The sequence below is a fragment of the Lissotriton helveticus genome, chromosome 6 (genome assembly GCF_964261635.1).
Source record: "Lissotriton helveticus chromosome 6, aLisHel1.1, whole genome shotgun sequence".
Taxonomy (NCBI): Eukaryota; Metazoa; Chordata; class Amphibia; order Caudata; family Salamandridae; genus Lissotriton; species Lissotriton helveticus.
This window is the reverse complement of record NC_136067.1, coordinates 1,994,122,690-1,994,144,807: the sequence shown is the minus strand read 5'-3', so window position 1 is coordinate 1,994,144,807 and position 22,118 is coordinate 1,994,122,690.

Genomic DNA, 22,118 nt, shown 5'->3' with positions numbered 1-22,118 from the left:
AGAGCATGGTGTGGGGGCTGTTCTATCACAGATTACTGAGGAGGGCTTTGACCAACCTGTAGCCTTTATCAGTAGAAGGTTACTTCCACGGGAACAGAGGTGGAGTGCAATTGAGCGTGAGGCATTTGCTGTGGTTTGGGCGCTGAAGAAGTTGAGACCCACCTTGTTTGGGACTCACTTCCGGGTTCAGACCGACCACGGGCCCCTCAGATGGCTGATGCAGATGAGGGGTGAGAACCCAAAGTTGTTGAGGTGGTCCATCTCCCTACAGGGTATGGACTTTACGGTGGAACACCGCCCTGGTACAGAACACGCCAACTCTGATGGTCTGTCCAAATCGTTCCACCTTAGTGAAGAGAACTCCCAAGGGGAAGGGTAGTTCTCCCCACATTTCAGCTGGAGGGGACACGTGTTAGACCTGACATCATTGGCGTGAGTCTCCCTTCTATTGTTGATGGATTGCCTCCTCTGTTTTGACATATTTTTGCTGGTTGTATGTTTTGGGCCCTATGCCACTGCTAATCAGTTCCACAGTGCAAGTGCTCCCCATGTTAAATTGATATACTGATTGGATTCCATGATTGGCTTATTTGATCTACTGTCAGCCCCTAGTACAGTGCACCATGGGTGCCCAGGGCTTGTAGAGCAAATGCTGCTGGTGGACTTGCAGCACTGGTTGTGCCACCCACTGAAGCAGCCTGTAAAGTGTGTTTCAGGCCTGCCATTGCTAGGCCTGTGGGTAGTCTGTGACTACCATGTCGACTTGGGCAAGTGCACCCACTTGCCAGTCCCTAAACCTTCCCTTTGCTTCATATTAGACACCCCTATGGTAGGCCCAAGGGCAGGGTGCATTGTAAGTATAAGGTAGGACATGCTCTGATGTGTGTAGCATGTTCTAGTAGTGAATGACAGCCATTTTCGTTTTTCACTATTGAAGGCTACTTGTTCTCATAGATTAGAATGGGCAGTGAAGATTGTTACATCCGTACAATCCTAACTGACTCAGGGAACATGGTAGAAATTCGAATTTAGTATGCCTGAAATCAGAATAATAAAATACATCTTTTAGTTAAGTTTATTTTAATATCCTGTGTTTGCAAATACCACTTTTAGAAAGTAGGTATTTGCTTGCCTAACCATTTGAGTCCGCCTCTGCTGACTTGTGTATTCCGTGTCTGGGTTTGTGTGTGACAGGGCTGGGGAAATTCCAGGAGACAGTCTGGGACAGCCCAGTGGTGATCAGGGAGATTTACCTCCAGATGGGAGGGGGAGAGTGCACCTGGGACCTGAATAGGGCTGGGCCTTCCCTCCACAATACTAGCTTCACCCCCTGTGGCTTGTCTGATGTCTCTGCCCTGCACAGTGAAAGGAGAAGGGGAATCCTATCAACAGAGTACTCCAGAGCTGCATCTTCCCTCACCTGTGCTGGCTCCACCTCCTGTGGGGCGTCAAATCTTTTTGCCCTGTACAGTGAAAGGAAGAGAAGAGTCATCAAAGCACAGTGCCTCGGAACTTGTTTAAACTAGGCAGAGGCCTCTCTGCCTTCAGAGAACAAAGGATTTTTTGGTATAAATATTGGGACCCAGTCCTACAGACTTTAGATCACTTCTGGAACAAGAAACCTTTCTGCCAAGGAGAAGAACCAAGGAAGCTTCAGGAGTTTGGAATGCCCCTCTGCCAGTGTGCTGTTTGCTGGGTTGGCCTGCAGTGGTTGCTTCATTGCCAAGGGAAAGGAGAAGGAACTTTGTAAGGACTTTCATCTACAGAATATTCTCCAAGGGCTTGAACTGTGCTTGCCTCCTGCTGAAGTCTCAGGGCCAAAATACTTCACTTCCAGCTCCCTCCTGAATTTCCTTGCTGGGAATTCTGACTCCAGTCACTTGCGTGCCGCTGGGAGCTGGAAGCGTGACGCATCTAGAAGAAGCGTGTCCCCGCCGCAGCTGAAATCAACGCAACGCCGGAGAAGCGAGAGTTTGTCGCATCTCCCTGGAAGCGTGTATTCATCAAAGCTGTCTGCTGTCACATCGCCGGAGAAGCGCGACGCATCGAGAGAGCTGTCATGGCATCACCGGAGAAGCGCATCGCAGGGCCTGTCACGGCTCCAAAATACAGAGTCATCGCAAGGCTGCCAGGGCGTCATCGCATCATCATCGCATCGCCTCATCAAGGGCACCATCTTCTCGCATCGCAACTGAATCATCACATCGGCATCGCATCGCCTCAAGGCGCCATCTTGCGCACCGCAACAGGTCGAGAATCTACGCATCACCTCCGCACCGGTAAGGCTCACGATGAGTCCCCTACTCTGCGCAAGCATTGAGGAAGGACGCAACCGTTCCCCCGGGTCACGGAACCGACGTATCTCCCCTTCTGCGAGCCTTTTGTTTACTTTGCGTGCCGCATCCAAGAACTTTGTTGAAAACTTTGTCGCATTTACCATCAACTTGAACTAAGAGACTTTTTATCATCTTTTAAGTAAACTTTAGTATAGTATTGTGGATATTTGTCATTTGTGGTCTTGTGTTTAAGTCTATATGAAGAATAATTATTTTTATAAAACCTGTGTTGTGTCCATCTGTAGTGTTATCACTGTATATATTCACAAATGCTTAACACACTGCCTCTGAGATAAGCCTGTCTGCTCGTGCCAAGCTACCAAGGGGGTGAGCAGGGATTATTAAGGAGAGTAATCCCCTTGTCCAGACTTAGAAGTAAGGTTCCCTATTTGGACAAAGGTGATAATCATTGCCAACTAGAGACCCCCAGATCTAACACATCCTATAGATAACACCACATTTTCCATAACCTCAAAAAATTGTTTCTGCACAGGTGTGACTGTTATAGACAGGAAATATTTGTAATTCATATTTTTAATTCAATGTCCTTCATAACTTATGATAGGTGACGGATTGTGACATCTTCATTTGTGACCAATAAAAAAGGTGTAGAGGTGTTATTGTTTAAGATTAAAAAAATCAAGATTACACCTGTCACTTCTTGATATGTCTTACTAACCCTTTACTGCTGGGATTCCTTCAAACTTTCGAGATAGAAGTGTTCAAGACTTTAACCAAACACTGCAATAGTCCTAAATTGGCCAAGGCATTCGAAGTCCAGATTTTAAAGTTTTTACAGTGACTCACCTGGAGAATACTCTTTCAGTTTCTTTGCTGGTTGACCTTCAAAGCCGTCCTGAATTCCCTCGAGCCAAGAACAACCTTTAATGTTTCAGCAGACTGACTAATATCCAGTTTGGATGTCTGTGGGGTTTGTTTGGCACCGTATAAGTGATTGGTGATTTAGGATTAAATAAAACTATTCTTCTGAGACTTAAACATAGCCATCGATTTTCCAGTTAGCCAAGGGTATTGAATATGACATCCCAAACAATTTCAGTGAAACCCAGAGTTAACTTGCCCTAAAACCCTCAACACCACTGTACTTGCTGCTGAGGGACTAGTAGGGTGTGTACAGCATATGTGAATTGCATACTACATAGAAACTGAAGAGGGCATGCATACTAGAGAAACTTTCCGGCAGTCTGGGCAAAATGCTGGCTTGTTTAGTTGCATGTAAGAGGGCATAGCTTGGGCAATATTAACCAATACTTTTGAGTATGGTTGACAAATTTTCCTCCATCTGCCACACTGGCAGAGCAAAATAGATAGTCTTTTAACAAATCAAACAAGTGGCATAGCCAATAGGTCTCGCCTCTGGGACCTTATACGTTTTTAACCATGCAACAGTTAATGTTGTTGCACTAAGGATATTGTGCTGCCTAACTAAATACTAATAAGGTCCCAAAAGTGAGACCTATTGGCTATGCCAATGCTTGTTAACATTTGCTACTAGGTGTCCCTATGGAGTTGTAAAGGGACCTCTATTTGCCACATAGCATAGTGCACCCATAATGCAATTATAAAGAGAAAGATTGCAGCTATGCATAGGTGTTCAGTGGCCTTTTTTTAAGTGAGGTTTGTTAGCTTGCGTTTGAAGAATGAACCATTGTCGTTTATTTAGCTTAAAAAATGCACCTTTAATTATTTTGCTTATTACTAAATAGACAATGGCGCATTTTTAAAATTCAAGTTAACCAAGATCTCACTTCCTAGACCAGACCCAACAATATACTTCAGAAGCTAAATGTGGGAACATCAACTAATCCACCTAAACTGGTATACCTTTTACTTTGTTTAAAGTGTGCAATTTTTGTTCAAACACTTTGGGTTTGTAATGCTAATCTGACCTGCTAAGCTGCTCAATGTCATTCCCCTTGTGTAACATCCGGTATTGTACAGATGCTTCATTTTATCATTTGCACTTAAACATTCTCCTTTAAGCATTACCTCTACGTCCCTCATCCTCGACCCAGTCATCACTCATGAGGTATTCCACAGACAGGAAACAAAACAGAAAACACTTTTAGGCTCCACCCCCCCTCCTGCCAGGTGCTATATCATACCCAACCACCAGAAGCACATCCTTGTTTTGTTTCCTGTCGGTGGATTACTTGATGGGAGACGCTGGGGTGAGTGCCGGGCACTTACCTGCTTCTTTGTCCTGTGGATCCTCCTCTGCTGGGCTCTGGGGGGCTCCCATGGACCATCGTGGGATTCCTTGGAGTGAGGCTGCTGGGCTTCCCTGTCTCCTCCTGGGCTCAGATGACCTGTGCTGCTTGGCTTCACGGTCGTCCTGTTTCGTTGCTGCCCCTGGTGATGTCCTGTGGTTTTCCTGCTGCGTGATGGGTTCCTTGGCGATGGTGTCCTGCTTCCTGTCCATGACGTGCAGGTAGGGGTATGGGGCTGCGAGCCCTTGGCCGTCTGTTAGGCGCGCTCCTCCCCGCGTGCTTCCCCGCTTGCGCCTGGGCCTCGCTGTGGTGTGGGGGCCCTGGTGTCGCCTCCTGCGTGTTTGAATACTCGCGGCAGAGGGGTTGCTCTCTCCATTGTTGTGGTCCGCCCCTGGGTGTTCACCCTGCTTCCTGTTGGGGGCATGGGTCCTTGTGTGTTCCGTGAGGGCACCCGGCAGCGTGGACATGTCGGCTGCTTCGGCGGCGCCTTCCTCTCTCCTCTGATTTGCGCGCATGCGCGGTACCCATGAGCTGTTTTCCGGTACCAGCCGCATGTGTGGACGGACGCCCGGGTGGGCTCCGGGCGCTCCGGTCCTTGGGGGCATTTCCTGGCGGGGTGCTGTGTCTGAGACCCGTGCCGGCTGTTTGGCCGTGGTTTCACCTTACCGCCCCTCCCCATTTCTCAAGCCTGGTTTGTGGTTGGCTGTTGGTCGGGGGCTTGCCTCCCTGGCTGTTTTTGCAGTACATTGGTCGTTTTTTATCCATTGAGGGCCTCTGGAGTCTTCTCTGTGGGGGGCTAATTGGTAGGGTGTGCCCTGCTTATATATAGTCCTCTGGGGCGAGGTGTTTTCTTTGTAGTGTTCTGGAGACTCTTTCTGATCTAAAGGCGACCAAGAAGGATGCTGATGGACTTTCTGGTTCTGCTGACATTTATTCCGATATTACCTCCTATGCTGAGTCTGATGAGTCTTCTCTGGTTGCTGTTGAGCTTCAGGGCAAGTACATTTCCAGGGATCTCTTGCCTGACGTCCTTTCCGATGTGCGGGTTAACATGGGGTTTCCTGATGATTCTGCGCCCAGTACCTCTCAGGATTTGCTCATGCCGCAGTTTAGGAAGCCTGTTACCTCTTCCTTGCTTGTGCATCCCTTTGTGTCTGATGTCCTGCTGAAGGAGTGGAAGGACCCGGATCATATTGCCATGCCCAGGTTTATGTCTAAGCTTTATCCATTGCAGGATATGGCAGACTATTTGCCTGATTCCATTACTGTGGACTCTGTTGTGGCCAGTCTTGTGAGTCGTCCTTCCATGGCGGATGATAACATTCTGAAGGACGATGTGGATAAGAAGGTGGATTCTGCCCTGAAACAATCTTATGGCGTCTCTCACCTGGCTATTCGTTCTGGGATTTATGGGGCGTATGTTGCCCAGTCTTTGCTGTCTGATTTCAAGTCCCCGTTTTCTACGATGCAGGAGGGTGGCAGTTGTCCGGAGTTGCTGGAGTCCATGGAGCGCCAGATGGAATTCCTGTCGGACATCGCCTTTGATTTGGTGAAGGCTTCTGCGATGTCCTGTGGTTCCTCTATTGTTGCCCGTCAGAACCTGTTGCTGCGGGATTGGAAGACAGACGTGGCCCAGCGTTCCATGGCTTTACGGCTGCCTTTCACTGGTGCCCGTCTGTTTGGTGACTCGCTGGAGGTGAAGCTGCACAAGGTCTTTAAGGAACCAAGCATTCTTTGTCTTTTCGTGACCTTCCGCCCCGTGGGGGTTCCTCCTTCTCGGGTGCCAGGACTTTCCGCCAGCCTTCCAGGTTTCAGCAGTCCTCCTTCAGAATTCAGCGTGGCACTGGCAGGTCTTTTCCCCAGAAGTTTCAAAAGAAGTCCCAGATGGGTGTCGGGTCTGGCCCGCAGCGTTCATGACTATGCCATCCAAGGGGACGTTCTCGATGGTGGTCCACCTGTGGTTGGTGGGAGACTTCGCAGGTTCCTTCCGGCTTGGCGCTTGACGCCCTCCGACAGATAAGTGCTGGATGTCTTATCTCTGGGCTACCGGATTAAGTTCTTGTCCCCCCCCTCTGGGGTGGTGGTGACCCCTTCTCCTCTGGATGCATCCCGCCATCTGGCCTTGTTGGAGGGGGTTCGTCTTTTGGTCAGCAGGCTCGCGGTTGTCCCTGTTCCGAAGAAGGAGCGTGGGATGGGCGTCTACTCCATCATCTTTGTGGTGCCGAAGATCACGGGGGGTTTCGGGGTCTGAACTTGTTCGTGAAGAAGATCCTGTTCAAGATGGAGACTCTCCAGAAAGTTATTCAGCTGATCCAGTCCGGATGGGAGTTCTCCACTCTCGATCTCCAGGATGCGTATCTGCACGTCCCTGTGGCTGTGAGGTGTCAGCGTTTCCTGCGCTTCTGCCTGGAGGGTCAGCACTGGCAGTTCTGCGTCCTTCCTTTTGGTCTTCGGTCCGCCCCCAGGGTGTTCACCAAGGTGGTGGCTCCCTTGGTGTCGCATCTCCATCTCCTGGGGGTGTCGGTGTTCCCATATCTGGACGATTGGTTGGTTCAGGCTCCATCTCTGGAGGTCAAGTCTCGCCACCTTCTCTTGACCATGACTACGCTCAGGGACCACGGGTTCTTGATCAACTTGCCGAAATGCCACCTGGAGCCTGCCACCAGGAGGACCTTCATCGGAGCCGTGTTCAATTCTGTGTTGGGCAAGGTGTTCCTTCCGGACGCCCGGATTCGTCGCCTTCAGTCGTTGCTGAGGAAGTTGTTGTCGCGAGCCTCGGCTCCCCTCCTGCAGTGGCTGGAAGTTCAGGGCCACATGGCTGCGTCTGTTTTCACCGTGCCCTGGGCCAGGGTTCATTTGCGCCCTCTGCTGTGGGAAAGTAAAGTAAAGGGGCCGGTAGCCATGGAAGTATACAAATGACGACATGCCCATCATAAGGAGGAACTAACAAGCGTAAAACCAATCGGAAGGCACCATTTAGGACCTAAGCAATTGAAAAAGATGGGCAGGGAGTGGGCGGAGCTCCCACAAAGCTTCCATGCTATATTGAATACTGCATGCCTCGCAAAGCGACCAGCGCCTGTGCTGCAACGCTAGGCTCAACCTTAAAATGAAAAACATTCCCAAAGGAAGATACATAGAGTCTGCATAAAGAGAGCTCATGAGGAAACATATTAAACACGCATTTGGAATTTCAGAACACAGATCCAGTTCGAGAGGAGCAACTGTTTGCCCAGTATCAACCTACTGACTCTGATTCCTTACCCTTGTATTCGTCAGTTGAAAAGATAATGCTAAAAGCCTGGTCAAAAATCGATAAAACTGATTTCCTCTCATACAGTCTCAGGGTTACACGTTGAAATTTTTTTAAATTGGCTTTACACCTATCATTAAAGTAAATGTTTTGCTTGGAATTGAGATTCTTAAATTATCGGTGGTGCCCAAAGAAATTCAAACTGGCAATCAGGTAATCAGTATTTTTTGAATGTTCGATGAATTAAAATCATTACATGTCTAGAACTATATGTTACAGTTACACATAAAAATCACAATTAATACGACTGGCAGATTATTAATAAGGCTTTTAAATGAATGTAATCCATACTATTTATTGGAGAGGGTCACAGCACCATCTGAGCAGAGTTAAAATTGATTAAAATAAGATCAAAATTAGTTCGGATGGTTTTAGCATCTTTAAGCATTATGAAAAAGTCCAGATGTATGGGGGGAGGGATAACGTGGAAAGTGACAACTAGTATGGGCAAGTGGTGCTTGGGGCTCAAGCTGTTTAGCAAAGGGCACATCAGGATGTTTTAATCTAGACTGGTTAGCACCCCAGCCCCCTCTGAGTGAGGGTCACCAAGATGGCGGCTGAGTCGGATACATGTGGAACTTACAACCTGCAGATTGCAAGGCCTCATGTCCATAGGGCACATTGGGTCTAGCCCTTGCAGATGTCAATGATGGTTGTCTGAATCTCCTGAAAGCTGTATGCTGAACATATCTATGGCGTACCATAAAGGGCTCATATAATCCTTTGGCATCATTGGTAAGTGCAAGTCGACAGAGTTTGTAAATTTCCCCAGTCTGGCTACAGCACTTGGTGTGTTTTCAGAGAAGCACAGATCCAAGACCTCCCTGCAGCACCTGACCCTGTCAGACTGAAAGAAAGGGACAAGCAGGTGGCAGTGCTTGTCGGGCAGTTTGGGGTAGCAGCACAGCAGGTGAAGCCATGATTTTTTGTGGTAGTTGCATAGCCTGCATGAGATTGACTCCTCTTGACTGGTCCAGACGGTATTAAAATAAAAAATTTGCAGAGTAAAGAGCCTCATGTAGAGGATCTTCCTGCATGCTTGGGCTGAAAAGGCTTGTTCAAAATGTGACTGTGCCTTCCCCGGGTGCAAGATGCATCCAGCCTCTCGGTAGTGGGGCTGTCATGCAGTCTTTCAGTGTCCCGTTCATTGATGGCTGAATGCCATACGTGCTTTTAACCTTGGAAGAAAGCTAATGCTAAAAAAAACAGATTATGTCATTTCCTTTCACTGGTAGGTATCTGTTTGGAGGAGATTGTGATGGAAGAACTAGAGTACCAAAGGATGCTAATATTATTTTATAGTGGACACTTCTTTACATGTTTTCAGGTTCATTCCATATCAAGTCTCACTCCTGACTTTCCTTTTGAGGGAAGGCTTGAGGTCAGGGGGCCATATTCTTATACAAGTCTGACTGCAGCTGTCAGATTCACTCACAACCACCCAGCCCCTGTCAGCTGGAAGCAAATGGAAATAATTCATTCATTAGTGACAGGCGACAATAGGAAACAAGTGGGTTCTGCAAATATTGGAAACGGCTTACTCAATTGACTTTTCAGAAGTCCCACAGAAAGATGTCTTAAACAAACTCCTCTCCCAAAAATAGAGAGAAACAAGTTGCACTGCTGACAGTATTGCACACAAGATACAGAAATGTTCAGTTGTAGACTTTCCTTTGGGAGAACAATTCAAGTCTTTCTGATAGTGCTGTTTCTCGTACCAAAGCCAATAAGGGACTTCTGACCAATATCAATTCTGTGAAGTGGCAGCTAGTGACCTTTAAAAGTGGTGGGCATAAGTCGTGGCTCGAATTTCAGTGAGGGAGCCTGACTTCTCACAAGGTTCTCTCATACTCGCTTGCACTCAGTCTTATCTCTCTAATCAGTTCTCACTCATTTTGCTTACTTATTCTTATTTACTCTTGTACTCACTTCTACTTACTCTGACTCAGTCTGACTGCCTCACGCAGTCTTACTCATTCTCACTCGGACCCGCTTAGTCTCACTAATTCTCTCACTTTCCTATTCATTCTGATTCACTTACTCTCACTGTGACTCACTCATTCTCATTTAGATTCATTCTAGTTCACTCATTCTCACTGAGTTTACCTAAGTCACTTGGTTTCACTGATGTATGCAGTCCCACTCATTCTGATTCATCAATATCACTCTGACTCACCCATATCCACTCAGTCACATTCATTCTTACTCATTCTGACTCACTCAGTCCCACTCATTCCGAGTCAATCCTACCCATTCAGTCTCTCCTACCGTGTCTGACTCAGTCTGGCTCATACCGACTCTATCAGTGTCACTGATTTTCACCCTGACTCACTCAGGCTCACTCTGATTCACTCAGTATCACACAGAGTTGCATTCATTTACACTCACTGTCACTCTCATTCACACACACTTGTTCATTCTAACTCATAAGCACTCTTCCTATGATCTATTTCAACTCACTTGATTCATTGCTTCACTGATTCCTTCACCTTCACTCACACACAGCAACATTCTCACACATACACATTTTCTCTCTCACTGAAACACATTCTCACAAATAAGCACACATTATTTAAAAGCTTTTTTACTTACCTTGCATGAGTGCTTATTCTATTACAAATTAGGGGCCTTATTTAGATATCGGTGGACGTGCTACTTTGTCACAACGGTAACGGAAAACCCGTCCGCCAAAATCTAAATTCCATGGGATATAATGGGATTTAGATTTTGGCAGACAGGCTAACTGTCACCGCTGTGACTGAGTAACCCATCCACCGACACCAAATCAGGCCATAGCCAATGAATCCGTCATTTAGGTAGCCCCAAAATAAGCCTCAAGCCCAGGACTTTGAACATTCTTAAGATGGCTCTTAAGATGTGGCACACCAGCATTACATTCCTGGAGTTACCTGAAGACATCTGTACGAATTTCAGAGTTATGGCATTTGTTAGCTAGAATTAAGACTTCCATAGAATTAAAAAATCACGGCAGGTATTGCATCTAAATATTAGATTGTGGTCTTTGAAATTATTATCTTCATGCAATAGCCAACATGTGCATAACTCTGTTAATCAAGCATTTACATCTGTTTCCAAAAATATTTAGATTTCCCAGCTGTAATTGGGCACAAATATTAAATACATCAACCAATTTGTACAGCGCAGCTTGTCACCTATGAGGGTATCCAGGCACTGGCACGGACCAAGATTGCAGTTGAACAGCCAGGTTTCCAGCGTTCTTCAGAAATCATGAAGAGTTAGGGAGGTCCTTAGGTGCAGGGAGAGATCATTCCATTTCAGTTCTTGGATGTGAGGTTGGAGAAGGCATGTCCTCCCTTTATGCTGAGGGGATGTGGTGGGTGTCAGTCGGCGTGAGGGTGGAGGATCAGAGTTCTCTGTTGGGCATGTGGAATTTTAGGCAGTGGCTGATGTAGTTAGGGATAAACAACATTTACCACAATACTTCTTCCCCGCAGGGAATCACAACGCGGTTGTTACAATGACCACGTTGTGATTCCGCATACCATTACTCCGCAAGTCGGACAAAAACTTGCGGATTGGGGGGAGGTGTTGGATTTAAAATCCAACACCTTCCCTAGTGTCCGCACAGTCTGGAGTTGGAATAGTAAATTATACTATTCCAACATCCAGCGCCCCCCTCCGCAAGTCGTTGTTCCGACTTGCGGAGTAATGGTATGCGGAATCACAACACGGTCATTGCAACAACCGCTTTGTGATTCCCTGCAGGGAAAAAGACTGCGGGATAACAAGATACATTCGTAGGTGGGACCAAAGTCATGTAGCGCCTTGAATGCCAGTGGAGTTCTCTGAGGTGGGGAGTGATGTGTGACGCAGAAGGTTTAAGATGAGTTTTGCAGTGGAGTTCTGGATGGTCTGGAGTCTTTGATGAGGTGTGCGTCGATTTCCTAAATAGAGTACATTTCCGTAGTCTAGACGTCTGGTGATAAGGACTTGGGAGATGGTGCATCTGGTGCTTTGGGGAGACACTTAAAGTAGGCAGAGGCTATGGCTCTGACTTGAGATTTCATGGTGAGTTTGTTGTCCAAAATGATGCAGAGGTTCCTACCATGTTAGGTTGTGGTTGTGGCGGGTCTGAGTTTGATAGGCCACTATGAGGCATTCCATTGGGATTCGTTAGTGTTAAAGATGAAGACTTCAGTTGTGTCCATGTTGAGTTTGAGGCAGCTAATTCTTATACAGTCAGTAACGCCCGTCATGCAGTCGAGGAAGATTGATCTTGTAGAAGTGAAGTGGCAGAGACGGACAGTATGATCTGTGTGCCATTGGCATATGAGATGTGCTTGAGTCCATGGGATCTGACATGGTTTGCCAGGGGTATCATGTAGACATTGAAGAGGGTAGGGCCGAGAGATAATACTTGCAAGATGTCACAGATGGCAGGTTTGGGATCAGAGGTTTGGGGTGGGAGGCAGATTTGTTGTGTTCTCTTGGTGAGGAAGGAGGCGATTCAATCGAGGGTCATTCTTTGGATGCCAATGTTGTTCAGAATTGCGATTTGCATATGGTGGCAGATGGTGCCAAAGGCTTCTGAGAGGTCCAGGAGGATGAGGGCCATTCTCTCCCTTTGGTCAAGGAGTGTTTGTATGGTGTCAGTGGCTGTGATCAGTACTGTCTCTGTGCTGCATTTGCTGGGAAGCAAGACTGGGAGTCATACACGAGGTGGTGCTGTTCAAGGTGGCTGGATAGTTGTTAGTTTATTGCTTCCTCAATGACTGTGGCTGGGGAGTGGAGCAGTGAGATGAATCTGTAATTGCTCAGTTCAATTGGGTTGGCTGTGGGCTTCTTGATTAAGGGCTTGACTTCTCTGTGTTTCCATTCTTCGGGGAAAGGTGCTGATCCATTGAGGTGTTGAGTAGGGTGGCAAGTTGGCGTATCAGGGTTGCTCTTAGGTTGAAGATATGGTGGGGGCAGAGGTAGATGTAGGGCCCTGAGTAGATTGTTGACATGATAGTGATGGTTTCCTGAGTGAAAACCTGGCTCCAGGTGGTCATATTTGGGTAGGCTGGAAGGGGCTTATTTGTGTGTGTGCAATTCTTTTCATCAAGGAAGTCCTTGAGATTGGGTTGGGTGTCAAATTTGCTGTAGATCTTGGCAATTGTTTCATGGAAGATGTTTGTGAGGTTGTCACAGAAGTTTTGATATGTGGTAATGTTGGTGGTTTTGCTGCAGGGTTGTTAAATTCCTTGACAATACGAAAGAGTTATTTATGGTTGTTGGACCTGGCTTCTAAGTGAGATATCAGAGCTATCTTTTCGGTCTTACGTATTTGTAGAAGGTCACGTTTGTGTGTTGAGTAGTGTCTTTAGTAGTACAGCATCTTCTTTCAAGGAGTTTGCATTGGCACTTGGTGGTGCTGATGTCCTCAGTGTACCATCTAGCCTGTTGAGGGGAGTTTTCTTGATGGGGTAGATGATATTTGTGTAGTATGTGATCCAGAAGTTGAAGCTTTTGATGTCTTGGTTCCCATTGTGGTGGTGCTTATGTGGGTAGAGGACAAGGGCATTATCAAATTACTTTTGGATGTTTTGTCCCACTGCGGCTTGCGGAGTTGGGTCGGGTAGGCAGGTGGAGGCTTGGGGTGGTGTTGGTGAGGTGGACAATGTAGCGAGCAGTCCAGGTAAGTTCTGTGGTGTGGCTGCAGTGTACTCTGTCACTGGAAGTGAAGATGGGGTTGATAGTGTGTCCTGCACTGTGAGTGGGGTCCTTGACAATCTGGGTGAGTCCAATGCTGTTGATGCTGTTTATGTGGTTGTTAGAGTTAGGCTAATTTTCAGCATCTCAGTGGAAGTTGTGGTCACCTAAGAGGATGTAGGCCTTGGAGCCAGTGGTGAGAGATGCGATAAAATTGTTGATGAAACTGCAGAAGATGTTGTGGGGTACTGGCAGGCGGTAGGGTAGGGTGCTCCTGATGGTGTTTTCATTTTCTGTTTTGATTCTGAAGATGAGGTGTTTCATGGAAGGTGTGGTGTGGTAATTTGTTTTGGTGCATCTAAGAGAATCCCTGTGAATGATGGTGCTTCCACCACTGGAGTCTTGATGGGTGAGCTTGCATCCTTCTGGTTTGGTGGTGGTATTGTCGGGAGTATTCTGGGTTGAGCCAGGTCTCGTGAGGAAGATGATATCAGGTGCAAGAGAGCTGATCAAGTCTTAGAATTCAGTGGAATGTTTGCACAGCAAGCAATTGTTGAGGGGAAGGCATGCAAATTGGTTGTGAGAGAGGTATGTGGTAGTTGTGCGAGGGGGTGTGGTGTCACAGGTAAGGCAAATGCTAGTGCTGGTGAAGCAGAGATGGTGTGGCAGCGATGTTCTGTTCTTTGAGGGCACTGAGGCTGGTGGCTGTGTAACTGCGGGGAGAGGTGAAAGGATTAGGATTACGGATGTTGGGTGCTGTTGATGTAAGGGCGAGCATTGATGGGTTTGCCTTTGGTGCGATAACTGCATACCCACTGTGCAGGGTCGTCACACTACACAGATGTCTGTGACTGACCTCTGACTTTGTGTTTCTGTGGTGCCTGAAGTGGGACCAAAACTAGATGGCCAGCCCTAAGTGTTAGGCAATGAACCATAAAGCCATTCTGAGTCGGCCATGAAGCTATTGGCCACTCATCACATGACTCTGCACGACTCCAGGTCCTGCTTGTGAGGGAGGTTTTGAGACTGCTCCGGGAGCTACTCACATCAATCTTTGACACAAACCCAGAATTCTTCAGGTGAGTCCAACAACAAGAAGTCCAAAAAGTCAAAGAGCTCTTCAACTTCTCTGTATCGCTCCCATCCTTCAAGTAACTGAAAGGAATGATGACATAGATCAAGGCTCTTCTCCCAGGTTGTTCCTGTGGAGCAGACATCTGACAGTGGGTCTATTCTCCTTTTTTCCCGGTTTCCAAGAGGTGGAGCGACCTCCACCCAACTAATAGAATTTTATGAGGTAATGAGCTGCATTTTGGGCAGTTGAATCCTTCTGGAGCGCCTTTTGGGCCCAAGGGTTCAGTAGGGTCTCCAACTGGGCTCTGCTGGCAGGTCCGCCCTTGGTGCTAGTCAGACTCTTAGGATCCATTGGTAGGTCTGCATCAGTCCAAGGCGCGACTCTGCAAACCTCTCTTGGGACCATTCCAGTAGCATTGTGATACCTGACTGATACAAAGCCAAACTGGTGTACTCCGCCATTAGCTCCGGTGTAGATCAGACCAGCACAGCCTGAACTGGAGATGGAACCCTACTTTCCTTACGGTCCCTCTGAGGAACATGATTATAGGGGATCTGAGGATCCCCAAAATAGACAACTAGCGTAGTCCATGTTCTATGACACCTAGAATGAGGACCCGGCTAATACCAGTCATCTGGACACCTCAGTAGATGCTGACCTTATCTCTCCTCCCACAGTGGCTATGGAGAAAAAATCTCCTTTTGCGATGATGGTCTAGATTGTGGCTGAGGTCCAGGGCTAAAGCTGCCCATGGTGAAGGTCAAGACCACTGTCTTGAAAGAGGTGCTTCTGCCCGGGATATTCTCATCAGAACCCTTGCTCTCCTTTAGTGAACCCCTCACAGGTTTCCTGTTCAGGGCCTGGGCCAAACCGTCCACAGACAATCCAATACAGAGGACCATCTCCCACCCCTATTGCCCTGCTCCAGGGATCCAGCCTTTCGCAGCCTGCATGCCACCTCTGAGAGCCTGGTGGTACAGCCCTTAACCTCCAGGATACATCCTGAAGCATTTCCTACCACAACACTGGATATAGAATTCAAGAGGCTGGATACGTTCGGAAAGAGAAGTTTCTCTTCCACCAGCCTGGTTGCACTCTGTGAACACTGCATGCTTAGTGAGCCATTATTCCCACACTGTGTTGGATAAAGTTGTGCAAATGCTGTCAATGGTCCTAAAGGAGGTGTAGGCCATACTATGCAAAACTATTGCTGATGGGAGAGATGCATCAAACTTCACCAATAGATGTGGATTGGATATAACCAACTTGCTGGATAGAGTCGTTGCTTCCATGGTAGTGCTTCAATGTCATGCCTGCTGAACACAACTGGCTTCTTGCAGGATGTCTAGGCATCCCTTATGGACATGCCCTTGGATGAGACTTTGCTTTTCGGTGCCAAGGCAGATTTGGCTCTTAACCATTTAAGGATAGTAAGTGCCCCCTCCTGAATGCCAGAGGAGACAAACTCAGCTGTTGATGCATAATGGATAATAAATCGGTACAAAAGGGGGTGGTGATGGACGGAGCATCTGAACCAATCAAACACTCACACCCAGTCAAAAGATCTGGTTTTAATCCATCACCGTTCTTTAGCCCACTCTGCCACCCCGGTTCAGACATGGCCATATGCAAATCAGTCTGACCCTGTGCCTCAAGGGAATAGTCCAGCCTGAACTGCCAAGCCATCCCTTCCCTGGACCAGAAAAAAGCTTCCTAGGACCGGTTTCAGTCATTTCAGCCGTCTTAAGCCAGGCTTGCTTGAATCCAGTGGCAAAGTGAGCAAGGGACTCACCTCTAAGCATACTCTGCCAACTTATGGTGAACAAAGCGGTACAAAAGGGGGTGGTGATGGACGGAGCATCTGAACCAATCAAACACTCACACCCAGTCAAAAGATCTGGGTTTAAGCCATCACTGTTCTTTAGCCCACTCTGCCACCCCAGTTCAGACATGGCCATATGCAAATTAGTCTGACCCTGTGCCTCATGGAAACAGTCCAGCTCGAATTGCCAAGCCATGCCTACCCTGGACCGGAAACAAGCTTTCTAGGACCGGTTTCTGGCATTTCAGCCGTCTTCAGCCAGGCTTGCTTGAATCCAGTGGCAAAGTGAGCAAGTGTCTCACGTCTGAGCATACCCTGCCAACTTATGGCGAACAAAGCGGTACAAAAGGGGGGGCATAATAAATGACATCTTCATCCTGAGGTGGTGCAAGGTCTCTTTAAAGATTAGACAGAACTTAGGTTATATCTGTTTGTTACCACTGAGAAAGCGCAATGTTAGCACTTCTACGCGCTGGAGTTTCCAAGGTGGCTCTTGCTAAGAGATGCATTTTGTCTTGAGTGGACCTCAGGATTCCTATACGTCTTTCCGCCGATACCACTCTTATCCAGAGCTCTCAAGAAGATCAAGAACAACTGGGCCCAAGTCATCTTAGTGGCCCCAGATCAGGCAAGCAGAGTTTGGTATCCCGAACTCCAGATCATGAGCATCTATCCTCTAATCAAACTGCCCTTTGAAGAGAAGCTCCTTTCGCAGGGGTTCAGTGACAGAATATCGACCTCTAAAACATCGATGTAAAAAATAGAGGTAAAAATATAAGATACAAAAATATCGACTGTCCTTACTTAAAAAGGTAAGTACAAAATATCAAAAAAAATATTGTTTACAAAAATATAGTTGTTCTAAATATCGATTTTTAAATATATATATTTTAAAATATTGAAAAAAACATATATTAAATATTAACATTAATTTATCAGAATAAAATATATTTTAAAATATATTTTAACACATATATTAAATAAACTTACATTTAAAAATGTAAATGCACATTACCTACTGGCGGTCGCCAGTAGGTATATATAGTTAGGATTTTTTCTCTATGGGATTTTTGAAAATTCTATGTCTAATAACTTTGCCGTTTGTGGACGGAATTGGCTGAAATTTTCAGGAAAATGGCACATTTTGTTTCTGAGCAGCCTTTGAAAATTTGGGGGGGTTCGTCAAGGGGGGGCCGAGAAAAAAGGGGGGTCCCAAAACGCGTTTTTCCCATGTTAATTTCCATAGGGCGGTTGGCCTCACTTTTAGCCCGAACGGCTGAATGGATTTGCACGAAACTTGGCAAAATTGTAGGGACTGGTAGCCCGATGTGCCTTTTGTAGGTCTCAATATATGTGCTCCAGTGGATTTTGAGAAATTAACGTTTAAAAAAAGATATATATCTGTAAGCGCGGACCGGGCAGCGGCCTAGGACGCGTACTTTTCGCGCAACGGAGCTTTGTGAAGCGAAGCTGATTGGTTCTCCGGCGTCTGTCAACATTCCAAACAGTCCGTAGTGGCCGCAAACAGTCCGTAGTGGCCGCCATCTTGTCTCTCGGTAGGATCGAGAGACAAGAGGAGGCCAAAGCGAAGGGGCAAATGACCATAAGGGGGAATAGTAGATCCTCGCTGACCCCCTAGGTTTGATGTGGAGGTTTTAAAAGGGCCCCGCGGGGCAAAAAAAAAAAATTATAATAATAATCTTACGGCTGAATGGATTTGCACGAAACTTGGCAAAATTGTAGGGACTGGTAGCCCGATGTGCCTTTGCTAGGTCTCAATATATGTGCTTCAGTGGATTTTGAGAAATTAACGTTCAAAAAAAGATATGTATCTGTAACAGCGCACCGCTTCGCGTACTTTTCGCGTTACGGAGCTTTGCGAAGCGAAGCTGATTGGCTCTCCGGTGTCTGTAAACATTCCAAACAGTCCGTAGCGGCCGCCATCTTGTCTCTCGGTAGGATCGAGAGACAAGAGGAGGCCAAAGCGAAGGGGCAAATGACCATAAGGGGGCATAGTAGATCCTCGCTGATCCCCTAGGTTTGATGTGGAGGTTTTAAAAGGGCCCCGCGGGGCAAAAAAAAAAAATAATAATAATAATCGAACGGCTGAATGGATTTGCACAAAACTTGGTAAAAAATTAGGGACTGGTAGCCCGATGTGCCTTTGCTAGGTCTCAATATATGTGCTTCAGTGCATTTTGAGAAATTAACGTTCAAAAACAAGATATATATCTGTAACAGCGCTCCGCTTCGCGGAGATAAAATTATATCTGTATTACCTAGCTGTTGCTAACACCAGTTAGCGACGGCTAGTAGGAGATAGCGACCATCTTGGGCCCCACTTTGCATGTGAGTGATATTTATCACTAATGACATGCAAAGTGGGCATGCCAAGATGTTAGCGACTGGAAACAGTCGCTAACATCGCTATCTCCTATTATCAACTTTTGGAAATATTCGAGATAAGCGCGAATATCTCCAAAAAGTAACAGCTGCCCTGAGCAGTTCTTAGCCATGTTATCCTATGGGAGGTGGATAACATGGCTAAGAGGATTAGCTCGGTAATGCATGAATATCGCTGAGTTTTCAGCGATATTAATGCATTGCGGTCGGTTTTTATCGTATTTGCGATAAACTTTGATAATAGCAAGGTTTATCTGCGATAATTTCTGACGGTAAAAAAATCTTTGCAATGCATCGTTAGGGATAAATATCGCTTAACTTTGGTAATATGCCCCAACGTCTGTTAACGTTCGATTCGAAGGAAATCAGGAAGTGTTGAAAAACATTGTCTGCGCCATCTTGTCTTTTTTCAAATGCCACACTTTTGTCGTGCACGGCAGCCATTTTAGATGCCTTGACCAGACCCACTCTGTGCACGCTGTCGATCCTTAGCATGGCTCCCCACCCTCGCAAGCATCTCCCCCAGGCAGTGGTCACCCCCGCTCTCTGTCTTATGCATGGGTAATAAACCTCCCCCCATCTGCGCTGCTCTTTCCTGAGAATCACACCCTGTGCCCGCCCGACACCTCCCTTTCGCCCTATTCACTACTGCACCCTCTGACACTCCTTTTCCTCTGTGTCCGATTGTCCAGGCTGGTCCTAGGGTATCAGCTAGCCCTGCAGATGTAGTTTATGGCCACAGCTGTAAAGATTCACCCCTCTTCAAAGGAGTTATAGTAGATCAAGGCCCACACTCGATGAGATCCGTCACAGCAGAAGCGTTGCTATTATCTGAAAACCATCCTGTATTGTGATTGGGGAGGGGACCGAGCGTGAAGCGGAAGATTCCAGGGATGACTCTTTGTACATCAAAGTTTTTACAATTATGTGTCACATTAAAAATATATAGCACTCCGACAAAGTAGTAAGATTATAAAACTTTAATAATTTATAAATATATACAAGAAAACAAAAATAGTAATAACATATAAACATTTTTAGGGAAAAACAACGAAGTAGCGGTCGGCTGTGCGAATAGTCCCAACGCAGCACAACGTCCAGATTTCCGGCGTGGGGCGGGTCATCAGTAGCAAACTGTTGTGCGAATAGTTCCAAGGCAGCAGAACGCGCTGAAATCTAGATGACACGAAAGTGATGTCTAGTAAGTTGCCACCCAGCAAATAACGGCGTGGGGCGTCGCGGGGGGTGGGTCTTCAGTAGCAAACTGTTGTGCGAATAGTTCCAAGGCAGCAGAACGATGGCACCAAGGTGATGTCCAGTAAGTTGCCGCACTGGTTTTGGTATCCTACAATGCTGCTCCGAATAACGGCGTGGGGCGCCCCGGGGGAGGCGGCGTGAACGGGCCTCTCCAGGTGGAGTGTCATCTGTTGTAGTGGGGCGCCCCTTTACCGTTTCAGTTGCCATTCCGTCCGTTTTTGGTCCACTGTGTCAAAAGCCGCAATTCAGCTGAGTTGCGCCCACTCTTGCGGTGCAGCGATAGGCGGCTGTCACAGGACTCTCAAAATGGCGGCAGGCTCTTTCCTTTTTGGGCCTGGTCCACTGAAATGGCCCTGGGACACCTTGGAAATCGGACGCTTGTCTGCTAGGTCTTGGACCCCATTCTCGAAAGCGTCCCCTCCGCCTTGAGAATTCATCAAAAGTTTTGGGGGCCCCGACTCCTGCAGGCTTCTGGTGGGGAGCGGCTGCCATGATTGCTCGCGGAATGACTACGACGGAGCTACGAGATGGTGGTGCTCTCATGCTGACGCCAGCTTCAGTCTGAAACATCCAGAAACAAGGTGGGGCTTTCATCGTTTGGAAAAAAAAAAAGTTTTCATCCAATGAAAAGTGTTGTTTTTAGGTCATATGATCAAGCCTTCCATCATTAGGAAACCAAAAGTAAAATGAACCAATGAAAAGTTTTATAAACAAGTCACATGACCTGTTATGCGGCATAGGGTATAAAATGCGGAGAAAATACGTTGGCACGTGAGGCGGCGTCAGTAGCGGACCGATGTGCGAATAGGCCGAAGGCAACACAGCGCGCCAAGATCCGGATGGCACCGAGGTGGTGTCCAGCAAGTTGCAGCACTGGTGTGGCCATCCTACAATGTTGAAAGTCGGCGTGGGGCGCCCCGTTGGCCTGTGAGTTTGCGTCAGTAGCGGACCGATGTGCGAATAGGCCGAAGGCAGCACAACGCGCCAAGATCCGGATGGCACCGAGGTGGTGTCTAGTAAGTTGCCGCACTGGTGTGGCCATCCTACAATGCTGAAAGTCGGCGTGGGGCGCCCTGTTGGCCTGTGAGATGGTGTCAGTAGCGGACTGATGTGCGAATGGGGCCAAAGGCAGCGCAACAATATTTTCTGACTGACACCACAAGGCGCTGAGATGCCAAGATCCGGATGGCACCGAGGTGATGTCTAAGTTGCGGACTGATGTGCGAATGGGGCCAAAGGTAGCGTAACAATATTTTCTGTATGGAAGATACCACTAGGCGTTGAGATGCCAAGATTCGGATGGCACCGAGGTGATGTCTAGCAAGTTGCTGCACTGGTGTGGTCATCCTACAATGCTGAAACTCGGCGTGGGTCGCCCCATTAGCCTGTGAGATGGCGTCAGTAGCGGACCGATGTGCGAATAGGCCGAAGGCAGCACAACGCGCCAAGATCCGGATGTCACAGTGGTGGTTTCATAGTTGAGAGGCACTTCATCTGCAGTGGGGCGCCGAGATCCGGATGGCACCGAGGTGATGTCTAGCAAGTTGCTGTACTGGTGTGGTCATCCTACAATGCTGAAAGTCGGCGTGGGGCGCCCCATTAGCCTGTGAGATGGCGTCAGTAGCGGACTGATGTGCGAATGGGGCCAAAGGCAGCACAACGCGCCAAGATCCGGATGGCACCGAGGTGGTGTCCAGCAACTTGCCGCACTGGTGTGGCCATCCTACAATGCTGCGCCGAAAGTCGGCGTGGGGCGCCCCGTTGGCCTGTGAGTTCGCGTCAGTCAGTGGGGGCTGTTTGAGGATCTGACTGCATTGGAAAGCAATGTGATGCTGTGCGTCGCCCCCAAGATGGAGGTTCCTCGGCTGCAGTGGGGCGCCCCTTGGTGTTTCACTCGCTATGCAGCTGAGTTGCGTGCGCACTTGTGGCGAATAGGCCGAAGGCAGCACAACGCGCCGAGATCTGGATGGCACCGAGGTGGTGTCCAGCAATTTGCCGCACTGGTGTG